The sequence below is a fragment of the Phyllobates terribilis genome, unplaced genomic scaffold, assembly GCF_046119375.1.
Source record: "Phyllobates terribilis strain yellow unplaced genomic scaffold, ASM4611937v1 Scaffold_3__8_contigs__length_932513732, whole genome shotgun sequence".
NCBI classification, from domain to species: Eukaryota; Metazoa; Chordata; class Amphibia; order Anura; family Dendrobatidae; genus Phyllobates; species Phyllobates terribilis.
The window spans coordinates 620,342,810-620,369,559 of NW_027362763.1; the positions used below are offsets into that span (position 1 = coordinate 620,342,810).

The 26,750-nt window shown below is 42.5% G+C and overlaps 1 protein-coding gene across 3 annotated transcripts in view; it reads right to left on the reverse strand.

Annotated features, from left to right (window-relative positions):
• The window catches only part of TULP4 (TUB like protein 4), a 589,117-nt gene that overhangs the window by 530,335 nt on the left and 32,032 nt on the right, over positions 1-26,750 (reverse strand). The window contains exons 2-3 of one of the 3 annotated variants that reach the window (XM_073671512.1): positions 26,516-26,607; positions 24,013-24,215 (exon numbers count right to left, since the gene is read on the reverse strand). The exons of 1 other annotated variant lie outside the window; for it this stretch is intronic. The gene's annotated coding sequence lies outside the window, so the exon portion shown is untranslated. The remainder of the gene's footprint in view (positions 1-24,012; positions 24,216-26,515; positions 26,608-26,750) is intronic. One more of the 3 variants, XM_073671513.1, reaches the window with a different exon arrangement.

Sequence of the window (26,750 nt, forward strand, 5' to 3'; positions counted from 1 at the left end):
CCCCCGGCCGCATGCTAAGCGCCGGGTCCGGGACATCTTAGCGCTGCGCTGCTGCGGCAGCACCTTCATGATTCCCCTGACTTCCGGTCATGTGACGGCGCCGTCACATGGCCGGAAGTCAGGAGAACCTGGTGTCAGCGATTTGGACGAGCGCCAGGATTCTGCAGGGATCGCATGGGGGTAAGTATAACAAGTTTTATTTTTTTTTAAATACAATTAACTAGGAGTGGGGGGAATGGGAGATGCACATGGGGGGAGGGGAGAGATGAGAGATGCACATGGGGGGGAGGGGAGAGATGAGAGATGCACATGGGGGAGGGGAGAGATGAGAGATCCACATGGGGGGGAGGGGAGAGATGAGAGATGCACATGGGGGAGGGGAGAGATGAGAGATCCACATGGGGGGAGGGGAGAGATGAGAGATGCACATGGGGGGAGGGGAGAGATGAGAGATGCACATGGGGGAGGGGAGAGATGAGAGATGCACATGGGAGGGAGGGGAGAGATGAGAGATGCACGGGGGGGTGAGAGATGCACGGGGGGGATGAGAGATGCACGGGGGGTGGATGAGAGATGCACGGGGGGTGGATGAGAGATGCACGGGGGGGTGAGAGATGCACGGGGGGGATGAGAGATGCATGGGGGGTGGATGAGAGATGCACGGGGGGGTGAGAGATGCACGGGGGGGGATGAGAGATGCACGGAGGGGATGAGAGATGCACGGGGGGTGGATGAGAGATGCACGGAGGGGGATGAGAGATGCACGGGGGTGAGCTGCACATGGGGGGGTGAGAGATGCACATGGGGGGGGTTATGTTTACATAACTTTGTTGCCTTATGAAGGGCGGGGGGGGCCCCCAAAAATTTCTTGCACAGGGGCCCACTACAGTCTGTGTCCGCCCCTGGGATGAAGCAAATGCAGCTGAACAGCAGCTGTCAGGACAGCTGCCCTGTCCTGCTGCAGGGCGTGATGGGGCCTCAGTGATGCGGCTCCTGGCACAGCACATTATGTGGGGCTCCTGGCATAGCTCCTGGCGGGGACCTGGTCTACACTATATGATAAGTATGCACTAAACTCCAAATCCCTCCATTACCCCGCCCCCATATGACCAAAGCCCCGCCCACCCCACCCCCTCCTTGCTGGGCCATGGAAAAATGATCTTGCTTCAAGCCGGTCCCTGGTGCAAAAAAGGTTGGGGACCACTGCTGTAGCGCATACGGTTACATGTTTTTTTCGATAAGCCTTTTGGATCCCTGTCCTTCAGTCCATTGGACTAAGGGTGACCTATTCTGACAGTTTTACACTGTTCATGTCTCTTCATTCATGTTTTTTTTACATATTTTTTATTTTCTGTGCCTCATTTGTTCACCCATTTGACTTATCCCATATACTTTTTGAAATGGTTTTATGATCAGTGTCTTCCTCCTTTGTCTACACCCTATTCATTTTTTCTTTTTCATTTGATGGTAAAATGAATAAAGATAAGTAGAGTAAATAGCAATCATTCTGGCCCAAAAGTATTGTGTCACCCTAATTATTTTTATTCACCTTGTTTTACTGCAATGGCACTTTAACAGTTTTAGTTCATTATGAAGCTCACTATTGAGTGATTATTCATTTTGCATTTTGGTTTGTTTATGCAAGTGCTGAAATTGTGTTTATACATCTCATTGTGGCTTTTCCCTTCACATGCACTGTTTACTTATGTACTACAGATTGTGGGTATAAGTTTAGCAAGTGTTTATATTTGCTCTGGTACTTTATGGAACCTAGTTCACTGTTTGCTGGGTAATTTAATAAACAATGTTGAATGTTTCACTATGGCCATTGTCACTTTATTGCACTGACATTATATGCACCTTTACACCCCTATTTTTATATAGCTAATCATTTTATATACACTATTGCATTGGGTATATATTTTTATTGTCATTAGACAACCCCTGGCAAAAATTATGGAATCACCGGGCTCGGAGGACGTTCATTCAGTTGTTTAATATTGTTGAAAAAAAAGCAGATCACAGACATGGCACAAAACTAAAGTCATTTCAAATGGCAACTTTATGACTTTAAGAAACACTAAAAGAAATCAAGATTAAAAATGTGGTACTCAGTAAGGGTAATTTTTTTTTAGACCAAGCAGAGAGAAAAAAAAATCATGGAATCACTCAATTCAGAGGAAAAAATTATGGAATCACCCTGTAAATTTTAATTTACAAAACTAACACCTGCATCAAATTAGATTTGCAGTTTGTCTGCATCTAAAAAGGAGTGATCACACCTTGGAGAGCTGTTGCACCAAGTGGACTGACATGAATCATGGCTCCAACACGAGAGATGTCAATTGAAACAAAGGAGAGGATTATCAAATGCTTTAAAGAAGGTAAATCATCACGCAATGTTGCAAAAGATGTTGGTTGTTCACAGTCAGCTGTGTCTAAAATCTGGACCAAATACAAACAACATAGGAAGGTTATTAAAGGCAAACATATTGGTAGACCAAGGAAGACATCAAAGCGTCAAGACAGGAAACTTAAAGCAATTTGTCACCAAAACAGGAAATGCACAAAAAAAAAATGAGGAACTGGAGTCAATGTCTGTGACCGAAATGTAAGAAACCGCCTAAAGGAAATGGGATTTACATACAGAAAAGCTTAACAAAAGCCATCATTAACACCAAAGCAAAAAAAAACAATGTTACAATGGGCTAAGGAAAAGCAATCATGGACTGTGGATGACTGGATGAAAGTCATATTCAGTGATGAATCGCGAATCTGCATTGGGCAAGGTGATGATGCTGGAACTTTTGTTTGGTGCCGTTCCAATGAGATTTATAAAGATGACTGCATGAGGTGAACATGCAAATTTCCACAGTCATTGATGATATGGGGCTGCATGTCAGGTAAAGGCACTGGGGAGATGGCTGTCATTACATCTTCAATAAATGCCGAAGTTTCCTTTGATATTTTGGACAGTTTTCTTATCCGATCAATTGAAAGGATGTTTGGGGATGATGACATCATTATTCAAGATGATAATGCATCCTGCCATAGAGCAAAAACTGTGAAAACATTCATTGAAAGAAGACACATAAGGTCAATGTCATGGCCTGCAAATAGTCCGGATCTCAATCCAATTGAAAATCTTTGGTGGAAGTTGAAGAAAATGGTCCATGACAAGGCTCCAACCTGCAAAGCTGATCTGGCAACCGCAATCAGAGAAAGTTGGAGCCAGATTGACGAAGAGTACTGTTTGTCACTCATTATGTCCATGCCTTAGAGACTGCAAGCTGTTATTAAAGCCAGAGGTGATGCAACAAAATACTAGTGATGTATTGGAGTGTTCTTTTGTGTGTTTGTTTTTCATGATTCCATAATTTTTTCCCTCTGCTTGGTCTGAAAAAAAATTACCCTTAGGCTATGTGCCCACGATGCAGAAATGCTCCAGATTTTTCCTGAGCGTTTCTGCATCTCCCTGGCAGAAAAAAACGCATGCGGATTGTACATGCGTTTTTCCTGCCAGGGACATGCGGATGTGAAGAGTTCTTCACATGCATTTCCGCATGCGGATTGACAAGCGCTTTCCAAGCTATTTTAGCATCACTTGGAAAGTGCTTGTCAACTTGGTCACACTATATAAATTCATGCAAACGGCATGGATTTATATAGTGTGACCCCAAAGAATGGTTAAAAATAAAAAAAATAAATCTATACTTACCTTCTGATGGCCCCCGGAGTTTTGCTTCGCTCCGTCCTGGCTGCTGGCAGATTGCGGTACACTGAAGGACCTGCCTACGTCAGCATTGCGTGACCCGTCACATGACTATCACGTCAGCACAGGTCATTCAGTTCACCGCGATCTGCCAGCATGGGAGGACGAGAACAGCAGGGGCCGTCAGAAGGTAAATATGATATTTACTTTATTCTTTTTTTCACAGGTTCTATGGTACCCGGGTCCAGAGGAGAGTCTCCTCTCCTCCACACCCGGGTACCATCCGCACATTGGAACGCATGGATTCTGCATCTACATATACAGTGATTCGGAATCCAGGCGTTCCAATGCAAGTCAATGGCGGCGAAAACGCAGCGCTACCACAAAATAATTGGTAGTGCTGTGTTTTTTTCCGCAATGATGATCCGCAGCAGAAATTTCCGCAGCATGTGCACAGCACATGAGGATTATCATTGGGGAACATGGCAGGCCTTCCACCATGCGTCTAAGCGTTTCGGCCGCTGGGGAAACGCTTAAAAAACGCATCGTGGGCACACAGCCTTACTTAGTACCATATTTTTAATCTTGATTTCTTTTAGTGTTTCTTAAAGCCCTAAAGTTGCCATTTGAAATGACTTTAGTTTTGTGCCATGTCTGATCTGTTTTTTTTCAACAACATTAAAAACAACTGAATGAACATCCTCCGAGCTCGGTGATTCCATAATTTTTGCCAGGGGTTGTATAAGGCTTCTTTGCCTCTTATATTGGATGGGTGACATTTTAATAGTACCCGTTATTTATTATTACTGTACCACAAGTTAGATTTTTATACCATTCCTTTCTCACATTGATTTTCATCAGCTCTTTCCATGTTCTTATGCAGCGTGCGCTTGCCTCAGCCGATGGGTGTCTGGTTGCTGTGGTCAGGTGCCCTCTAACATCCGACCCCCCCGCCCCGCCCTACACCTAGTGTTTCAGTGGAGGGCGGTGACCTATCACATCAGACATTAAACACACTCCAGAATGACAGATTAATCCCATTAAATCGATTTATTTATAAAAGAAGGCAGAAAATCAAATATAAAGTGGTCATGCCACAATGTAATGGGCAAAATCCATGTAATAAGCCCAGGTACATATACCAAAAGCACTTAGAGAAGGAGACATTAAATAAATACAAATAAGAAAGTAGAAGTTTGAACAGCCTGGGTGGGTGGGATATAGACCTCAATGTGGGTTTCCCTTCAGCTTCTTCATGGGGTACTAAAGGGGTGTTCAAGTCACATTTATATAGTGCATAGAAAACAAAAAATGAATGCCCAGGGCTCCAAAGAAGAGCTGCCAAGAATTGGGAGATGGAAAACCTATATAAAAATGTTTTATTCAAGTTATCCGTTTCAAAGCTGGACTAGCTCCTTCCTCAGGTTTATACAGACAAATAATACCCCCAAACTTTTTATATTGTCCACACTGACATCACAAGTCAGGTTAATTAATAGCCACATGTAATACTAAAATAAATACTAAAACATGAACAATTAATGTTAGAAAAATGTATCTATAGGAATATAAAATGCTCAAATGCATATAATAAAAATTTAGTCTTAAGAAAGAAATCCCACCAACCCCGAAAAATAAACCTTATACCACCCTTCATTGAATGGTGTTCGATATGCAATCATTAAGGCCCTCAGCTGTTAATGTGGATAATTTGAATATTCAATAGGATAATAATGAGTCTTTGGAATCTGTTGGGTACATTCTCCAATATTTGTTCAAGGATAATGAGTTTTAAACCACTAGGATCTTATTGTGCTCGGTTAGGAAACGCCTTGCCAAACTATGACACGTTACACCATTCCTTAGGTTATATCTATGGCCGTTCATCCGGTTATGAATTGCTTGTGTTGTGCAACCAACATATTGAAGATTATAATCGCATTCTAATAAGTAAATTGCAAAGTTCGTATTGCAACTCACAAATTGGTCAATGTTAAAAACCTTCTCCTGTTGTCTAGGAAAAAAATTCAGTAGAGCCATGTATGATCATTTTGCAGCATAGACATGTGTTTGTTTCACAACTTTATGATCCCTTAATAGTGACTGGTAAGATGGAACCAGATGTAGGATAAATCTGCAACGTGTTAGATTTCACCCTACTTGTAGCGATATGACTTTTTAGATGCATGCTCATGTGAAAAATGTTAGGTTTTTCTATTAGGCTATGTGCACACTGTGCGTTTTCGCGGCAGTTTTTCCGTGTGGAAATTGGCCAAAAATGCTAGGTAATCCGTGTGCCAGCTAATGCAATGACAATCCTGAAGTGCTGTGCACATGGTTATGCTCATGCCCGGACTGTTAGGCGTGAGCATGGTTTGTGGTCCCACTGGGCCACAAAAAGAGGAGTGCCTGCAGGGGCGTCACAAGATCCGACCCCGGACACACAGCGGCTTAACGACTCCGTGATCTGAAGAGGGCGAGGGAGGTGGCCCAGGTGCTAATCCAAGGCAGACATCAGTCACACAGCTGTTGACCCACACCGGGATATGCAGGAACAGGCAGGTCTAACGGGAATGCAGACAGGCTGGCTAGGGACCAGTGCGGACGGAAGCCGAGCAGAGCCGCAGGGGCGGACGGGAGCCGAGCAGAGCCGCAGGGGCGGACGGGAGCCGAGCAGAGCAGCAGAGCGTGGCTAGGCCAGAATGCCTCAAGAGCGGCCAGGCAAAACAGTGCTCTGTTCACATGGAACAGACAGGTACCGGAAAGCACAGGGGAATATCAAGTAAACTGAGGTTAAGTACTGGGACAGAGAAACGGGACTGGCGCAGAACCAGATTCAAACAGGGTACTTACTAGGAAGTAGCGAGTGGACACATTCCCAAGCTTAAGTACAGAGACATCAGGTAGAAGACAGCTGTCACGGGTGTGTTAGAAGTGACAGACAATATATAAAGTGAAAACTTTGGCACTTTAATTAGGATACAAGAAAAATGGTTTATTTATTTTTTATTTATGCAAAAAGCCCCTCCATGGCAAAAAAACAAATTATTTTGTATTCATGAACCAAAAAACTTTATGATCATAAACCAACGTTTCGACCTATATCGGTCTTTAGCAAGGTTTCTCTAAACAAAAAGAAAAACAATAGGAGCATCAAATTCAAATAAAATAACGAGACTTAGACAGATCTTTATTTGTTTATGTCTAGGGACAAGATTGGACAACATTATGTATTCAGCAACATAGTGGAAATAATCATGGCAATAAACAGAAATTCAACTAGTTCATCTGAAAAGGAGGAATTAATCGCAACATACCATTATGGCATATGAATTGAAGCACATACTCCAAAATAAGAAGGAATCATAATTGGTATAAGACTCACTGAATAGTTGTTTTTGGTTCAATATGAATGTACACCGGGTGCTGAGTAGGTCAATGAGGTACTATATAGAGAGAAAGGAATGACATGTAGAAAATGGTAGAGCCTTAGCATAAGACTACTAACAAAACATGTCATAATATGCAAGAGAGTGGAGCTCATGTACAGTACAGACCAAAAGTTTGGACACACCTTCTCATTTAAAGTTTTTCTGTATTTTCATGACTATGAAAATTGTACATTCACACTGAAGGCATCAAAACTATGAATTAACACATGTGGAATTATATACTTAACAAAAAAGTGTGAAACAACTGAAAATATGTCTTATATTCTAGGTTCTTCAAAGTAGCCACCTTTTGCTTTGATGACTGCTTTGCACACTCTTGGCATTCTCTTGATGAGCTTCAAGAGGTAGTCACCGGAAATGGTCTTCCAATAATCTTGAAGGAGTTCCCAGAGATGCTAAGCACTTGTTGGCCCTTTTGCCTTCACTCTGGGGTCCAGCTCACCCCAAACCATCTCAATTGGGTTCAGGTCTGGTGACTGTGGAGGCCAGGTCATCTGGCGTAGCACCCCATCACTCTCCTTCTTGGTCAAATAGCCCTTACACAGCCTGGAGGTGTGTTTGGGGTCATTGTCCTGTTGAAAAATAAATGATGGTCCATCTAAACGCAAACCGGATGGAATAGCATGCCGCTGCAAGATGCTGTGGTAGCCATGCTGGTTCAGTATGCCTTCAGTTTTGAATAAATCCCCAACAGTGTCAGCAGCAAAGCACCCTCACACCATCACACCTCCTCCTCCATGCTTCACGGTGGGAACCAGGCATGTAGAGTCCATCCATTCACCTTTTCTGCGTCGTACAAAGACACGGTAGTTGGAACCAAAGATCTCAAATTTGGACTCATCAGACCAAAGCACAGATTTCCACTGGTCTAATGTCCATTCCTTGTGTTCTTTAGCCCAAACAAGTCTCTTCTGCTTGTTGCCTGTCCTTAGCAGTGGTTTCCTAGCAGCTATTTTACCATGAAGGCCTGCTGCACAAAGTCTCCTCTTAACAGTTGTTGAAGAGATGTGTCTGCTGCTAGAACTCTGTGTGGCATTGACCTGGTGTCTAATCTGAGCTGCTGTTAACCTGCAATTTCTGAGGCTGGTGACTCGGATAAACTTATCCTCAGAAGCAGAGGTGACTCTTGGTCTTTCTTTCCTGGGGCAGTCCTCATGTGAGCCAGTTTCTTTGTAGCACTTGATGGTTTTTGCAACTGCACTTGGAGACACATTCAAAGTTTTCCCAATTTTTCGGACTGACTGACCTTCATTTCTTAAAGTAATGATGGCCACTCGTTTTTCTTTACTTAGAATTTGTATTATGACAAGAAAAAAGCAGCTAACAGTCTATTACCGCGCCCCTTCAGAACAAGGCGAGGAGGGGCAGGCGAACAATATCAAAAAAGATCACTCCAGGATGACAACCCGGTCCCAGGTCAGGACAAATAATATTGTCTTCAATATCTCGTCATACAACCTAGCACCAGCTGAATTAACTGAGCTCCAAAAAGGACTTTCCTTTTGTCCCACATCGGCACTCAATACATTTACTCTGGAACAGGAGTTGTTTCGCTTCAATAGGACTCAGACTTAAAGTACATTTCTCTAAGGACAGGGGACACACGGTTCCCCCTCCAGAGAACCATAAGGTTTATATGTTTCATTTACAGGATCTAGAACTACGTAATCCAAGCAATTTCCAACCCCCACGGCATATCATGTGGAAGCATATATTGACTTAGTGCAGAGAGACATCAATGACATTTTACTGGCAATTAAGAGGGGGCCAATTCCATAATAGAAATAATCTGACGATAGAGGAGAATAGGGCTCTTTATTCTCTCAAGAATAGAAAAGATTTGATCATAAAACCTGCCGATAAGGGGGGTGCAGTGGTGGTAATGGATCGTTCATACTATGTCTCGGAGATCCAAACACAATCAAGGGACACGGACACATATTTACCTATACCACATAACCCCTCTTCCGAAATAGCCAACCTCATTGCTGGTTTGATTACCACACACCAGCATATAGGCACTATTGACTCAAAACTTGCTGAATTTCTGGTTAAAAACGTATCCAACTACACCCGTATTCTATACTCTTCCCACAATACACAAAAATCTACAAACTCCACCAGGCAGACCGATCATTGCCTCTACTGATTCTATTTTATCACCCCTGGCTATAGCCCCCGAGAAGATTCTAACCCCACACATTTCAAAGATTACTTCATATTTGAAGGATACTTCTCATTTCCTAACCACTATTAGAGAACTAGGCCCCATCCCTCCTAACAGTATATTCGTGACTATGGACGTCAATAGTCTAATAATCTATACCAGTATAGATCATGTAGGGGGCATCCAAGCAAATTCTCATTTCCTCCATACCCACACTGATTTTACATCACAACAGATTTGCTTCTGTATTGACTAGCTTACCCTCATCTTAACAAAAAAAAATTTTTTTGAAGATAAATTTTACCTACAAAAAAGGGGGACCGCCATGGGTTCAAAGTGTTGCTCCCCCTTATGCAAATATTTTCATGGCAAATTTTGATAACCATTTTGTATATACCTATTCCTCCTACCAAAAAAACGTACTGTATTGGCAAAGGTTTATAGATTACATTTTTTTTTTTTTTATCTGGACCGGTATGGACAACGAACTTAAGACGTTTTCTGATTACCTTAATACAAGGGTACCTAACCTTACTTTTACCAAACATTGTGACCAACATTCAATCCATTTTTTGGACACAATAATCACATTGTCCAACTCAGGAATACTTGAAAGTGACCTATATAAAACCAACTGACAAGAATAGCCTTCTTATGTATACCAGTTGCCAAACACAACATGTAAAGAAATCTCTCCCTAAATCCAGGGCTGTGGAGTCGGTAAGCCACAGTTGCGACTCCGACGCCGACTCCTGGATTTACTCCAGCTCCAACTCCTTCATAAATGGCCAATTCGTAACAATAAATTTACTGTTGTAAAATATTAACATCGTGCTTATTCAGTTTCTCACCATCATATAAGTAATCAGACCATGTAGAGCAAAAACTTTATTTATTAGAATACAATTAGAATATAGCAAATAACTTTTATAAACTTTTCTAAACTCTTGTAAGTAAATATGCAATAAACACTGTTATGCAGTTAATAAGAAGAAATCTATAAATTTGTCCTCAGAAAACGTATTGCCTCTGTCAGATCCTCCTTCATGGATGCCCTCAAATCTGATCTAATTATTTTGAGAGCAGAGAACAACCTCTCTACACTAACTTGGGTTGGTGGCAAAGCAGTAACCACTCGGGCAACATCTCTGACTATGTCAGGATACAGAGGAATCGCTTGTTGCACTGTTATTTTTGATGAACGGTCAAATTTCTCAATTTCTTTTAGCGCACATGAAAAATTATGCTGAAATGTACTGGCTGTGTTCTTTGATGGGGATGACTCCTCTTCTATGCGGGAACGCTTTGCACGGTCCTTGTGATCCAAATATTTTTCGAAATTGAATTCTTCATCAGTTGATGATGAGGGTGAAGATGTGGCAGGACGACCAAATTCTTCTTGTTCCTCCTGACTGTTCTGCAACCCTTTCATCCTTACTGCTATTTCAAACAGAGCTTCTTTTCCTATAGTTAGCTGTTGATCATCTAGAACAGAGGACCCCAAACCGCCGGTCCGCGGACCAGGACCGGGCCGTTGGGGTTTTTCAGCCGGTCCGCGGCGCAGCTGACAGTTGTAGAGGATCAGCAGGGAGAAAGCCAGCATGTGATCAGTAGCCTATAAGAAAAGAGGAGGAGGGACTGGCAGTGAATAGATAATTAGCCATGCGGCCCTACTCGCAGAATGTGCTCAGGCAGGAGCAGGGACAAGCAGGTCATGTGTGTCCAGCGTTCCTTCCCCTCCTGCTAGCTGCGAGTTGGAGGGGGAGGGGCTCTGGATGCTAATGGGCAGCTAGATATGATGTCAGGTGTCCCACCCTTATGACTCCTGTAGCTGTGTTCTGGTGTCGTGTGGCCCAGCAGCAGATTTTCTGGTTAAAGTGAAAAAAGCAAATAACAGTGAAAATTCATAGCAGCAGTGGCTGTGTCCAGTAGCAGCAGTAGTGGTCATCATCATCAGATGGGACCGTCTTGTTGCAGGAAAACAAGCCCAGTGCTCCCACTGATCCAGGGAAACAAGCCTGGTGCTCCCACTCATTCTGAACCTATGGTAAGTTGAATCACATTCTCATTATAAATGTCATAATTATATGATAAGTATGCACTAAGCTCCACCCCTCCATAACCCCACCCACATATGACCAAAGCCCCGCCCCCACCGGGCCATTGAAAACTGGTCTTGCTTAAAGCCGGTCCCTGGTGCAAAAAAGTTTGCCGACCACTGATCTAGAAGAATCCGATGCATTGGGTCTACATAAACAGCTGCCAAAAGAATGTTATTTTGTAATAGCTCCTCTCTCCGTTTCATGGATGTAGCAATGCCACTTGCAATTAACCCTCCTCTTTGGGACAGGCGAAACATCAGGTTCTTCAACTCCTTTAAGAAAATACCTGGAGTTAAGTCCTCTGCTTGTAATTTTTTAGTCACTGTAAATGGGTGCTCTAGCAATTTTTCCAGCTCAGTCACCTGATTCCTCTGACTTTCATTTAGCGTCAGTTGAGGTTTAGCCATGTCTAAAAGAAAGGTTTTCAGTTCAACCAAGCGGTGAATCATTAAGTAAGTACTGCCCCATCGTGTGGCTTGATCAATAATTGCCCCTTTTCCAGCACGTCTCTTCAAAATTGAGTCAACTTTAGGGGTTCTGGCAACAGTAGCCAATTTTCTCACCTTGCCAATCAGTGCAGCAGCAAGTCCTTCTTGCAGACTGTCTCTTATAGCCAGCTGTAGCGTATGCACAACACAGCGCATGTGATGAATGAAAGAACGTATTGACACAGTTTCAACAAGATCATCTAAACTATCATGTTGCTGTTCATCTGAAGCAACTTCAGTTTGCTCCTCAGTTACAATACTGTGTTCCTCTATTTCAAACATTTCTGTGTCTGTGGACCCAGAATGTTCTTCTAGCTGCTGGTCACCATCATTACTCTCATTCATTAGCTTAATAGTACTTATCATATTTGAAGCATTGTCAGTTACGACAGAAAGAACTTGCTCTTTTTTAAGTTCATAGTCTTGCAGAACCTTTTCCACAAAGACCTGGAGAAACTCACTGGTGTGATGAGCTTTGGTGTCTTTTACTGCCAATGTCTTAGTAACTATTTCATTTCTGTCACAAACAAATCGGACATTGATGGCAAAATAGTTCACTCTGTGACGTGTGCAGGCATCCATTTTAAGAAACAGAAAGCGTCCCTTGAGAGTTTTTTTAAGTTCTTCCTTTTGTTTAAAAGCTTCTTCGATTACTAATTTTCTAATACTCTCTCTCTCCAGAGAAACACCAAGCTTGCGGGCCATTTCCCCATTCAGACACATAAAAGCTGGTCGTGAAAATAATGAAATAGGCACACTATCCTTTACAACAAGCTCTATGATCTGTTTTTTTAAATGTATCTACTGTCATTGTCACAGTAACTTTGTCACTGACAAAATATCTTGCAACTGATGGCTGCAAAGTTCTCTGCTCCTTTGTTTGGCTGGAAGAGCTGGGCATTGGTTCATTGGTTTGGATGCAGTCTCTCATCCACTGCTTTCAGTACTTCTGGATGAAAGCGCTGTAAATGTCTCTTTAGATTAGAAGCTCTGGTAGGAGCATTTTTATCTTTGCCTGAATATGCACTGATTTTGGCTTCACAGCATTTGTTTTCGTCTAGATCATTTGTCATACACTGACAGACATAATGTTTTCTATCTTGAGTGATGGTGAAATGTTCAAATACAGCTGATTTAATGTGACGCTTCGACATGCTCAGGTTTTTTATTCTGCATTCACAATCCAAATGACAATTGTTTTTCCTAAAAACAATTGTACAAAATTATTGCCAGGTCATACAACTGATATAGTGGTCAGTAATACTGTTATTTCTCATGTATTCACAGTTAACTGATGCAAAGTTTGTTGAAAGGATAATACTTCTTACAGTCTTTCACTTCTGAGTAGCAGATGTGAGATGCTTGGAAGACGCACACCTAGTAAACATCTAGTCTAGAGGAGGAGCTTTACTACTAAGAATTTGCAACACATTTTCACTTTCAGCTTCATACATTGTAAGTAGGGGGGTTGGGGCAGCATGAGGTTAACCAAGTATAAGATTAGATAAGGGCAGTGGAGAACAGTGACACACAAGAAGTAAGAAATGTCTCTATCTCCAGCAGAACTGCTTATCACTGCTGTTCATAGTTTGATAGAACATATATATTTGAGTAACATTTATAAAATTCATATGAAAGTTCAATTATGAAATATTAATACATTTTTTTTTTAAAGCTGGAGTCGGAGTCGGTACATTTCTACAAAACTAACTCCGACTCCACAGCCCTGCCTAAATCCCAACATTGTAGGCTTGATCGGATTGAATCCGATAGTACAACAAGGAGCATTAGACATTCCAGATGGATGAGAAGTTCCGCCAAAGAGGTTACCCCAACGAGACCTTGAAACAAAATAGCCGGACCCAGGAGATTAACAAAATCCCACGACTGGCATTTGTTAATACGTACCACCCTTTTAGTGGGTTTATTTACAAATGTATCCAAAGCCATTGGCCCCTGTTGACACGGTCTTACCCTACAGTACCAGAATTCTTAGCTACACCCTTACTTTGCCATAAAAGAACGCGGAATGTTCGGGACTATCTAGTCAAGGCAGATGTAGGCTCAACAAGTGTTGGACCAATCCAGCACACCTTAGCTACCCCTCGCAGAGGTACCTTTCCCTGCTTGGGATGCTTACAGTGTTCAAATATCACCAAGGGGGACTCCTTCACACACCCTCAATCTGGTAAAAGATATCCCATCAAAGGGTACTTCACATGTGATTCTAGTTATGTTATATACTTAATCAAGTGCCCGTGCGGTCTCGGTTATGTTGGGGAAACCACCCGGCATATCCGGGATCGCATTTCACAACATAAATCTACTATTAGGTGCAATCGGACGATTTTACCCATTCCGGCCCATTTTTTCAGCCATATCCCACTCAGTGTCCCAGATTTCAGGTGATTGACCATGTTCCACTCAACAGAAGAAGAATGGGCAATTGCATATTGAGACATTAAGAGCATGAATCCTATTGGATTCATACATTACAAACCCTGACACCAAAGGGTCTAAACAGGGAGTATGAATTACAATATTGATTATTTGGAAATGTACTAATGGCTTAAATTGGCTTGTGTATTATAGTCCTTACATGTTTAGTACTTGCTAAACCATTATGTTTACTTCTATTCCATGCATTCCATATCTTTGAGACATTTTTGATATACCCTTGGAAATAACTTTGTTATTTTAACATACTATAACAGTAGATTCTGCTGTATTCTGTTCACTTTCCTTCTTTTCTTTCATAGGTCACCAATTAGTATCTGTTCATGTGATACCTGTGATCCATTGGGGCAACAGGTTTTCCCTTCCCCCTCTTTTTTACAGGATTCTGTTTCCCACAACTCACCCAGTGATACTTCTAATACGTTCTTTATTCTTGCGCTTCGGAGATACACTGGAGGCACTTCTGCACAAGACCGGCAGTTTCATGCGCTTCACTGATGCGTCTCAGTTCCATACCGCGAGTGCACAAAACGCATGTCCGGAAGTCCCAAGTGTTTCACATATGTGTTTCACCAGGGATCAATAATGCACATGTCCGGAAGTCCTATGCGCTTCAACATGCGCTCCAGCCCCTAACAGGAAGTGCACTATACGCACGTCCAGATGTTCTATGTGGTTAAATCCGCTGTGTCCATGCGTCTCACCTCTATTGCGCATGACCGGTAATGCTGAAAAGTGCGCGCTCCTCAAATTACTTTGGGACACTGGGTGTGTATATAAGCAAGTTGATACGTTCTGTTACTTCACGCACAGCCCGTCACCGACACCTATCCAGAAGGCAGTTCCCCTCATAAGCAGCTACGTACATGAGCTCCACTCTCTTGCATATTATGACATGTTTTGTTAGTAGTCTTATGCTAAGGCTCTACCATTTTCTACATGTCATTCCTTTCTCTCTATATAGTACCTCATTGACCTACTCAGCACCCGGTGTACATTCATATTGAACCAAAAACAACTATTCAGTGAGTCTTATACCAATTATGATTCCTTCTTATTTTGGAGTATGTGCTTCAATTCATATGCCATAATGGTATGTTGCGATTAATTCCTCCTTTTCAGATGAACTAGTTGAATTTCTGTTTATTGCCATGATTATTTCCACTATGTTGCTGAATACATAATGTTGTCCAATCTTGTCCCTAGACAGATCTTTATTTGTTTATGTCTAAGTCTCGTTATTTTATTTGAATTTGATGCTCCTATTGTTTTTCTTTTTGTTTAGAGAAACCTTGCTAAAGACTGATATAGGTCGAAACGTTGGTTTATGATCATAAAGTTTTTTGGTTCATGAATACAAAATAATTTGTTTTTTTGCCATGGAGGGGCTTTTTGCATAAATAAAAAATAAATAAACCATTTTTCTTGTATCCTAACTGGAGTGGCGAAGTTTTCTCTATATATATTGGATCTCTTTTTCTTCAGAGCACCCTACTAAAATAAAAGAGTGAGCGACCCCTCATTAGACTTTTTATTTAGAAGTGACAGACCGTTGCCCTGCAGTTGGTTGAAGGAGATCTCTACGTTTGGCATTACAGACACCTTCTTAGAGGCTGTCTCTAGGACCCATCGGTTACCTTCCTCTGGCTAATTAACTCCCTGGTCTGGGTGTATAAATACCTGCTGTGTATCAGAGGGAGATGCCGGCGATATTCATTACCCCTTGTGAGACTTTAGCAAGAGCATTACTTCCTCCTCTCTGGTGTTTGAGGACGTGTGCGCATTTGTCTGGAGTAGTCTAAAAGCTATGAGATTTCCCCTGTTTGTCCTTCCTTTTTGTCTTTAGAGTTCAGTGGAGATCGACTAGTGCTCATCTCCTCCCTTCCCTAGCCTGAGTCTAACGCCAGGGAAAGACAGGGCGAGGAAAGATTGCGGCGACTGGTTAAGAGCCAATATAGGGTCGATAGATTTAAAGGGTGACACTAGACCAGACTTGGAGGTCTCCACTCCCCCCCTTTACCTAGTGTCTGGGCTCCCTTTCCCTCTGTGTTGCACTAAATCTTTCCCACACCTTGCGTGACAATAGGTTGTGATACAGACACTGCAGGATATGAGAAAGATACTGGAACAGACACAGGCGGTAAAGGGAAGGATAGGACACAGAGGTAAACAATAACGGGCTAGGACAAAGCTCAGACAGGAACGAGATACAGGGACGGACCTGGGTATTCAGCCCTCAGGGTGGATTAACAGGATAGATACAAGACACAGTTACAGGCCTGGGTTCTCAGCCCCCAGGGTGGCAGAAACAAGGAAGATACAGGACACGACCTGGCAACTCAGCAGTTGCACAGAACACACTGAAGGATAGTGTTACATAGCAATAGGCTGGGGACAGATTAGGAACGCATGCACTGTTCCTTTAAGACCCAGGAAGTGCTGGTGCCACCGCCCTAAGCCTGCAGATAAGAAACATGCACACAGCAGACATAGAAACACAGTGCGCGGCTTGGACTGGTGGGTAAGTTGGCGGCATTGCATGGTGGGAGATGGAAAGTCATGCCGGCACGCAGCCAGGAATATTACACACGATCAGGAATTTTCCTGTCAGGATTGTCATTGTATTTAAATCTACAGCATGTCAATTCTTCCTTGACTTCAATTGAGTCAATCAAATCCACAAAAATGCAGGTATAAAAATATTTGTGGATTTGCTACGGATATTTTCTGTGTATTTCACTGACTCAATTTAAGTCAATGAGTCAAAAACACACAAAGAATTGCCGCGAGAGACTAAGCCACTGCTAATATCGGTAGCAGGCGCAGCTGAGGGGAGAAGTAGTCTCCTCAACCGGCGTCTGTGCGCAGTGTAAAAAAGAAAAAAAAGTTAAAACAAATGGATATTAACCCCTTCACCCTAAAACCTGTTTTCACCTTCCGGACCAGGCCAATTTTTTGAGTTCTGACCACTGTCACTTTATGAGGTAATTACTCTGAAACGCTTCAACGGATCCCAGTGATACGGAGACTGTTTTTTCATGACAATGTATTTCATGATAGTGGTAACATTTATTTGATATGACTAACGTTTGTGAAAAGAAAAACGGAAAATTCGCGAAAATTTTGAAAATTAAAAAGTTTTAATCTTTATGCCCTTAAATCAGAGAGATATGTCACACAAAATAGTTAATAAATAACATTTCCCACATGTCTACTTTACATCAGCACAATTTTGGAAACAAATTTTTTCTTCCGTTAGGATTAACTAAGGGTTAAAAGTTAAACAGCAATTTTTCATTTTTCCAACAAAATTTACAAAACCATTTTTTTTTTTTTTTTTTTTTTTTTTAGGTACATTCGAAGTGACTTTGAGGGGTCTATATGACAGAAAATACCCAAACGTGGCACCATTCTAACAACTGCACCCCTCAAGGTGCTCAAAACCACATTCAAGAAGTTTATTAACCCTTCAGGTGCTTCACAGGAATTTTTGGAATATGTAAGAAAAAAAATAAACATTAACTTTTTTTTCTTATTTTTACAAAAATGTTACTTTAGACCCTATTTTTTACTTTCACAAGAGTAACAGGAGAAAATAGACCCCAAAATGTGTTGTGCAGTTTCTCTTGAGCACACCAATACCCAATATGTGGGGGAAAACCACTGTTTGGGCGCACGGCAGGGTTCGGAAGGTAATGAGCGCCATTTGACTTTTTGAATGTAAGATTTGCTGGAATAATTAGTGGTCGCAATGTCACGTTTGGGGAGCCCCTGATGTGCCTAAACAGTGGAAACCCCCTACAAGTGACACCATTTTGGAAACTAGACCCCTCAGGGTACTAATCTAGATGGGTGGTGAGCACCTTGAAACCCCAGGTGCTGAGCAGAAGTTTATAACATTGAGCAGTAAAAATAAAATGTTCACATTTTTCCAACATAAAATGTTTTTCAGCTCCCAATTTTGCGTTTCCATAAGAGTAACAGGAGAAATTAACCCATACCATTTGTTGTGCAATTTTTCCTGAGTAAGCCGATACCCAATATGTGGGGAAAAAAAAAACACTGTTTGGGTGTACGGCAGGGCTTGGAAGGGAAGGAGCGCCATTTTACTTTTTGAATGTAAAATTTGCTGTAATTAGTGTACGCCATGTCACGTTTGGGGAGCCCTTGATGTGCCTAAACAGTGGAAACCCCCCTCAAGTGACACCGTTTTGGAAGCTAGGCACCTCAGGGAACATATCTAGATGTGAGGTGAGTACTTTGAATCTCCAAGTGCATCACGGAAGTTTACAACATTGAGCCATGAAAATAAAATAAAAAAAATTCCCGCAAGAATGTTTTTTAGCACAAAAATTAGCATTTTCATTAGGGAAACAGGAGAAAATGGACCCCAAAATTTGTTGTGCAATTTTTCTTGAGTATGCAGATACCCCATATGAGGTCAAAAACTACATTTGAGGCATAGTGCAAAGCTCAGAAGGGAAGAAGCACCATATTGGAGTTCAGATTTTGTTGGACTGGTTTGAGGGTGCCATGTCACATTGGTAGAGCCCCTGAGGTGCCAGATCAGCTGAGCCCCCCCATAAGTGACCTCATTTTATAAACTACACCTCTCAATGAATTCATCTAGGGGTGCAGTGATCATATTGGCAACACAGGTGTGTCACATAGTTTTATACCATTGGGCAGTGAAGAAAAAATAATTACATTTTTACCATGAAAATTCTGCTTTAGCCCCAGATTTTACATTTTCACACTGGGAAATGGGTAAAAATGGCACCAAAATTTGTCCCACAATTTCTCCTGAATGTAGAAATACCCCATATGTGGCTGTACAGTACTGCTTAGCCACATGGCGAGACTCGGGAGTTACGGATCGCTTTTTGTCTCCTGGAGCGCAGATTTTCCTAGAATAGTTTGCGGATTCCATTTACAGAGACCCTTCATGGTAGAAGAGCAGAATGTAGTGAAGATTTTGACTCCATGGGTGTTTTCCATTAACAAGCACAGTGGATGTTGCTAAGTGAAGATTGCAAACAGCCGTTGTAGTGACCAGTACATTATACCCAGCTCGTTCTTCTGTAGACATGCACCCATAAATTAGGCAGGCTTTCATTGCTACAGGAATGCCAAACATGTGGACGTTAATTGCGGTTTAGACACATTGGAAAGCAGAGTGGAGGGGGACATTTGGATTTGGGAGAATTCGCTGGATTTCTTTTGGAGGGAGAGGAGCCATTTAGTTTTTCCAGGGCCTTTGTGCTACCAGTAATGTGGAAGCCCCTATATTATTGTTAACAGGTGACAGACCTGAGTGGGGGCTTTTTTTGTGAATGGAGTTGAAGCTTTTATTGGCAACATTTTACATAACATTTTGGATCACGTTTTTCTTGTGCTCTACGCTGAGCACTTAAAAAGAGGTTTCCATCTAAATTTTCGAGTGATGTGATTTAGATGAAATCCCCAAGGGATCCATTCACTATAATGAGGCAGCAGAGTTAATCTGGACTACGTCTAGCCTCTGTTCAGCGTCGTCCTTTTTTGCAGAAGTGCACAGAACTGTGGCCAACGGCACTTCTATGCACGCCTAATAAAAAGACGGACACAGTGGGATCACAAGTCCTACGCCATCCATAGTGCCTCCATCTGCCTCATTACAGAGAATCTTCCGCCGGGGGTTCCCTCTGAATCACATATTTCAGAGATTTACAGGGAAACCCAGGTGTAAGCGGTCAGCGCAGAGCACAGGATAAATGTGAGCCGAGCCTTACTACAATCTTTGAAAGGCAGAATGAATAAATCAACAGCATGTGAAGAATTGGTTTTATATATTTTTTAAGCCTTTCCTCGTGCGGTATAAGTGATTAGATTACTTTATTTTTCGGGCCGGTGCGATTACAGAGATACCAGATTTATACCGAGTTTTTATGATTGACAGCTGTCACACAATAAAAGACGCTTTTTATTGTAAAAACAAGTTTTTGTATCGCTATATTTTGAGATAGAATTTTTCTATATTTTCGCCGACCGTGTCATGTAAGGGCTTTTTTTTTTTCAGGGCGAGTTGTATTTATTGGTACCATTTTCGGGCACGTGACATTTTTTTTGATCGCTTTCTATTCCGTTTTTTGGGAGGCAGAATGAACAAAATACAGCAATTCAGGAATTGTTTTTTTGGGAACTATTTAATGCCATTCCGCGTGTGGTAAAATTGATAAAGGCAGATTTATTCTTCGGGTCGGTGCGATTACAGCGATACCACATTTATATCTTTTTTTGTTTTGGCGCTTTTACACAAAAACTATTTTATACATTTTTATGTACATTTATTTATTCTGAGAGCTGTAACTTTTTTATTTTTCTGCCGACGGAGCTGTATGGCAGCTTGTTTTCAGTGGTACAATATTTATTTACAGGCGTCTTTTTGATCGCGTTTTATTCCACTTTCTGTTTGGCGATATAATGATCAAGCATAGTTTTTTGCCTTGTTTTTTACGGTGTTCACTGAAGGGCTGTTATTAATAGTCAGGGAACATGTTGGCCTAGGCTAAAAATAGCAGCTCTCAGCTGCCCCAGAAATTACATGAATGAGAATTAGGCTATGTGCCCATGATGCAGAAATGCTCAGGATTTTTTCCAGAGCGTTTCTGCATCTCCCTGGCAGAAAAAACACATGCGGATTGTACATGCGTTTTCCTGCCAGGGGCATGCGGATGTGAAGCGTTCTTCACATGCATTTCCGCATGCGGGTTGACAAGTGCTTTCCAAGCGATTTTAGCATCACTTGGAAAGTGCTTGTCAACTTGGTCACACTATATAAATCCATGCAAACCCTCTGATGGCCCCCACAGTCTTGCTTCACCGTCCCGGCTGCCAGCAGCGGTACACTGAATGACCTGCAAACGTCAGCGTCGCGTGACCAGTCACATGACTATGACATCAGCGCAGGTCCTTCAGTCCATCGCGAACTGCCGGCAAGCAAGGAGGAGTGCAGCGGGGGCCGCCAGAAGGTAAGTATATATATATTTTTTGTACAGTTTTCTATGGTACCCGGGTCCGGAGGAGTGTCTCCTCTCCTCTAGACCTGGGTACCATCCGCACATGAGAACGCATGGAATGCGCATCTACATATACAGTCATGCGTAATCCATGCGATCTAATGCAAGTCAATGGCAGCGGAAACGCAGCACTTCCACAAAATAATTGGTAGTGCTGCGTTTTTTTCTGCAATGATAATCCGCAGCGGAAATTTCCGCAGCATGTGCACAGCACATGCGGATTATCATTGGGTAACATGGCAGGCCTTCTACCATGCGTTTAAAAGTTTTTGCCGCTGCGGAAACGCTTAAAAAACGCATCGTGGGCACACAGCCTTAGAGCTAAATGTATTAGGGTTTATGGGATTAGGTGTCGCTGACACCAGGCCCTTTGTTTAGTGATGAAGAGGTGTCAACCATACACCCTCATTAATAAACCTCTAAGTAAAGAGTTAAATAAACACACACACAGACACACAGAGTAAAAAACACTTTATTTGAAATACAACAGACATTCTTTAATCATTTAAATTAACCAATATACTCACCCCAGGTCTGACAGTAATCCAAGGGTTAAAGCGATGTCCCACATTTCTTTATTCAAATATCTTTATTTAGCTCCAAATGCATTCATTGATTTTCAAAAACGATAAAAAAAAAAAAGCATAAAAACGCGGCAAAACGCGCGTTTTTGCTGCAGCTTTTTTCCTACCAAGAGATGCAGAAATCTCTGCAATCAAATCCTGAACATGCGCACACAGCCTTACATCCCCTGAAAGGATTTGGTCATTGGTTAGGATCACCCAATATTTTGTCAAAGCATCCCTTATTTTGCTATGGGGTCTAATAAATGTAGTTATAAACCATAATTGATTTTCTCTAGTCACTCTCCACGACAGCACCTTAGGAGGGTACTCCCCATACCCTAATAGCGACAGGAAACAAATGAAGAGGTTAAATAGCCCCCCTACTTCTGGTCTCCAATGTTTTTTTCCTGTCCCTACAGGGCATCAGGAGATCCTCCTGCGGTGCTCTGTGGCTGGTCACAGACACTACGTTCCACCTACCTGGCAACCAGGCAGCTGAGGATCGCTGCGGCCTTCCCCTCCATGATGCTGCTCCCGTCTCCCATGGATTCAGGACTGTCCGCCCTTCCTGTGCCTCCGTGCAACGCAGGGCAGCATAGGCTGGGGGCCTCTTGCAGCTCCCCGGTGTTCTACTTCTTTCTCACCCATGCGTTGGGCCAGCGTTAACCGTAAGTAAAGTCGGACGCAAATTTATGACGTCACTTCTGGTTGCGTTCCAGAGTGGAACGCACCGCCGGAGCGCATTACAAAGGAGATTTTCATTGCGCTGGCGAGCTCTGCGTGCACATTTCCGAGGCCCAGTTTCTGGTGGTGCTTTGGGTACAGGTAATGAACAGCACCTGGGGATGCCAACTAGGAGGCAGTCCTGAGACCTGGAGAGGGAAGTGCATCCTATCAGGATGCAGCGCTGGGATCTCGTTTCCTATACAGGAGCCAGATGGAAGACATCACAAGGTAGGACCTTGCCATAATGGAGGGTTATCATACTTTGTGCTCTGCTACTACAGAACCCGGCGCTATCCCGAACCCAGTAAGTACCTGGCTATGGGGGTTCCTTTATCTTTGCAGCAAGGTTTCCTATTGAATCCACATTTATTAGCCTTCTCTCCATTTATTTTAGGGAGACAAGGAACCTGCTCCAAAACTAAAGACAGAGGGTCCCATAAATGTGCCATTTGTCTTAAGAAATTGTCGTCTTCTTCACACAAAAAACACCTGTGCCAAAAATACACAGATAAAATTGTCAGACAAAAACAACCCTCCCGGATATTAGAATTTAAGGGAATGGTCCGGCAGAAGGTCCAATCTTCTTCCATGGCAGTTTTCTCCCAATCTCTCACTACAACCTCTTCGGGAGCTAAAAAGAGGAAGTTGCATATGGAGGAAAAATCTGACTCGGACTCCCGGGAAGATCGGGAATCCTTATCTCAGTGGGGAGAAGAAGACGGATCAGTCTAGGAGGCTGACCAGTCCCAAGGCAGTAAAAAATTATCTATTCTCATCAGAAAACATGGAAGAGCTTCTTGCAGCGGTAAGAACCACCATGGATGTAGAAGATGAGGAGACTGCTCAGAACACTGTTCGCGACAAACTGTTTGGCGGTCTTACAGCACAAAGGCAGTTAGTATTCCCGGTCCATGAGAACATACATAAGCTAATACTCGAAGAGTAGGAGATCCCGGAAAATGCCTATCAACACCTGTGGAGTTGAAGGAAAGATTCCCTCTGGAAGCACAAATATCCAAATTCTGGACAGAGGTACCTAAAGTGGATATCCAGGTAGCAAAGGTGGCTAAAAAGACTACCCTACCTTCTGAGGACTCTTTCCAGTTGTGAGATCCCATGGATCACAAAACAGAGTCTGCTGAAAAAATCCTGGGAAACCTCAGAGGCATTATTAAACGCAAATGTGTGTCTACCTGTATAGCAAGGTCAATAGTTCAAGTGTCTTCAGCAGCTGGAGAAACATTAGTGCAAATACCTCAAGAGAACAGATACTGGAGTCCATACCTCTTTTGCAAAGTGCTACGGGATTCCTAGCCGATTCTTCCACGGAATTGGTGAGAATGGAAGCCAGATCTTCAGTATTGTCGAACTCGGCAAGACCTGCACTATGGCTGAAATTATGGAGTGGAGATATCGCTTCCAATATCAAACTCTGCTCTATCCCCTTCAAAGGGGAATATATGTTTGGACCAGCTCTGGACGAGTTGCTAGAAAAGGCAACAGACAAGAAAAAAAAAAATCACTGCCAGAACCAAAAAAAAACAACAAAATGCTGTTCTTTCGTCCCCCCACAAGATCAAGCCCCTTCATATAGGGGAAGAGGAAAAACTGGACACTGGAGCTACCCTAGAGGAGGCAGAAACATCTCTCTCTCCCACGGGTTACCTACGCCAAGGGAAACAATTTTGTCACATCAGTAGAAGATCGAATTTCCCAATTTCTCTCCCAGTGGCAAAATGTTAGAAAAAAATCAATGGGTGCTACAATCTGTCCAGAATGGGGTGAAGATAGAGTTCTCCTCCAGACCTCCTCAGATCCTGAGGGTAACTACTCTACCATCTCAGGAGTTAAAAAACGCCTTATCGTCAAATCTCCAGAACCTTCTCGCTGCAGCGGTAGTGTCCGCAGTTCTAAAAACACAGTGGGGAACGGGACACTATTCCCGGGAGTTCCTTATAAATAAAAACAACGTAACACACCGGATGATAATATATCGAACTACCCTCAATATGCACATAAAATACAAGAGATTAAAAATGGAGTCAATAAAGACAACCATTCCATTGATAGGCAAGAACTTTGTGATGGCAACCATAGACCTTCAGGATTCCTACTATCATATTCCTATCCATCCAACGCATCGAAGGTATCTAAGGTTTGCAGAAACCCAGGTTAGTGTAATTCTGCATTATCAATTCAACGCCCTACCTTTGGGCCAGGGCTGTGGAGTCGGTAAGCCAAACCTCCGACTCCTCAATTTCCATGACACAGACTCCCTCATACATGGCTCATGTTTAAGTGATAAATTTACTGTAGCACAGATTCATCTCAGCTAAAAGTCTAGACCCTTAGATCAGGAATAGGACATTTCATAACTTTCCCAAATTCTTATGAAAAAATATTCCCCACAAACTGCATTGATTTAGTGTACCCAATTTATTATATATTTTAGAAGTCGTAGTTGGTCCATTTTATACCGACCCAGACTCCACCGCCCTGCTTTTGGAATCTCTTCCGCTCCCCAGATTTTTACCAAAATAATGGCGGAGATAATAGCATCCATCAGACACAAAAACATTTGTATAGTGCCTTACCTCGACGACCTATTACTGATTGGCCTATCAGAAGTAATCCTTGACAGACAAATACAGGAAGTCCTGGATCTTCTTACACCCTTGGGGTGGCTGATAAATTACAAAAAAAATCCCAAAAAAATCTTCCTGGGAATACTATTGGATTCACAGGAACAGATGTCTCTATTGCCAAAAGACAAACAGGAGCTCTTGAGATCCAAACTAACAAACCTGCGAGATCAGAGGAAAATATCTTTACGATTGGCCATGTCGGTGTTGGGGTCGATGACTTCTTGCATCCCGGTGGTAGCCTGGGCTCAGGCTCAAGCCCACACAAGAACTCTGCAATCCCACATTCTTTAGTGTTGGGATGGCGCTTCAGGATCCCTAAACAAAACTATTCACTTCTCAGGACAAGTAAAAGCCTCTCTCTCCTGGTGGCTCATCCCAAAAAATCTACCAAGAGGGGTAGCCTGGCAAAATAGGATGGGGAGCAGTAATCTCCCACACCACGTTCCAGGGTACATGGGCCCAATACATCGGCATTCGCTCTTCCAACTTCAGAAAGCCAAAAGCGGTGGAAGAGGACCTGAAAGCAGCAGTAGACAAAATAAAGGGTACCCACATAAAGGTATACTCGGACAATATAACCACGGTGGCTCTTCTACGACACCAGGGGAGCATGAGGTACGAGAGTCTAAAATCAATCTCAAGCAGAATCTTTGCATGGGCGGAATGACATGTTCTTTCCCTGTCAGCATTCCATCTGAAGAGATCCGCCAATATTCAAGCAGACTTTCTCAGCAGAAAGACATTACATCCAGGGAAATGAAGCTTACACAACAAAACGTTCTTCCTAACAAAAAGATGGGGTCTACCAGAGGTAGACCTATTCGCCACTCGTCAAAACACAAAAGGGAAAACTTTTCTCTAAACCCAAATGACCCTGGCCTGGTGGTGGATCTAAATATAGTTCTCAAAGGTCTCACATTACCTCCCATTGAGACTATAGAAAATACATAGACATTGATAAGCTATCCTGGAAAACAGACTTCCTGGTTGCCATTACAACGGCTAGGAAAGTGAGTGCGCTACAAGCCCTCTCAGTTAGAAAGCCCTGAGAACTTTAGATGACAGGCTTGTTTTTCACCTTGATCCAACCTTTCCACTCAAAGAAACCTCTGAATTTCTCTTGTCACAGATCATAATATTACCTTCTTTCTGTCAAAATCCATCCAATAGTATTAAGAATTCCATACTCTGGATGTACAGAGATCCGTACTTCGGTATCTTCAAATAACAAGTCCTTGGAGAAAACACCAGAATATGGTCAGAACAAACGAAAAAAGGCGGCAAAAAAACACAATTGCAAACTGGATCAAAAACACGATTGTCGCAACTTACGAAAACCAAAAAATGGTTCCTACAGAAAAACTTAAGGCACAGAAA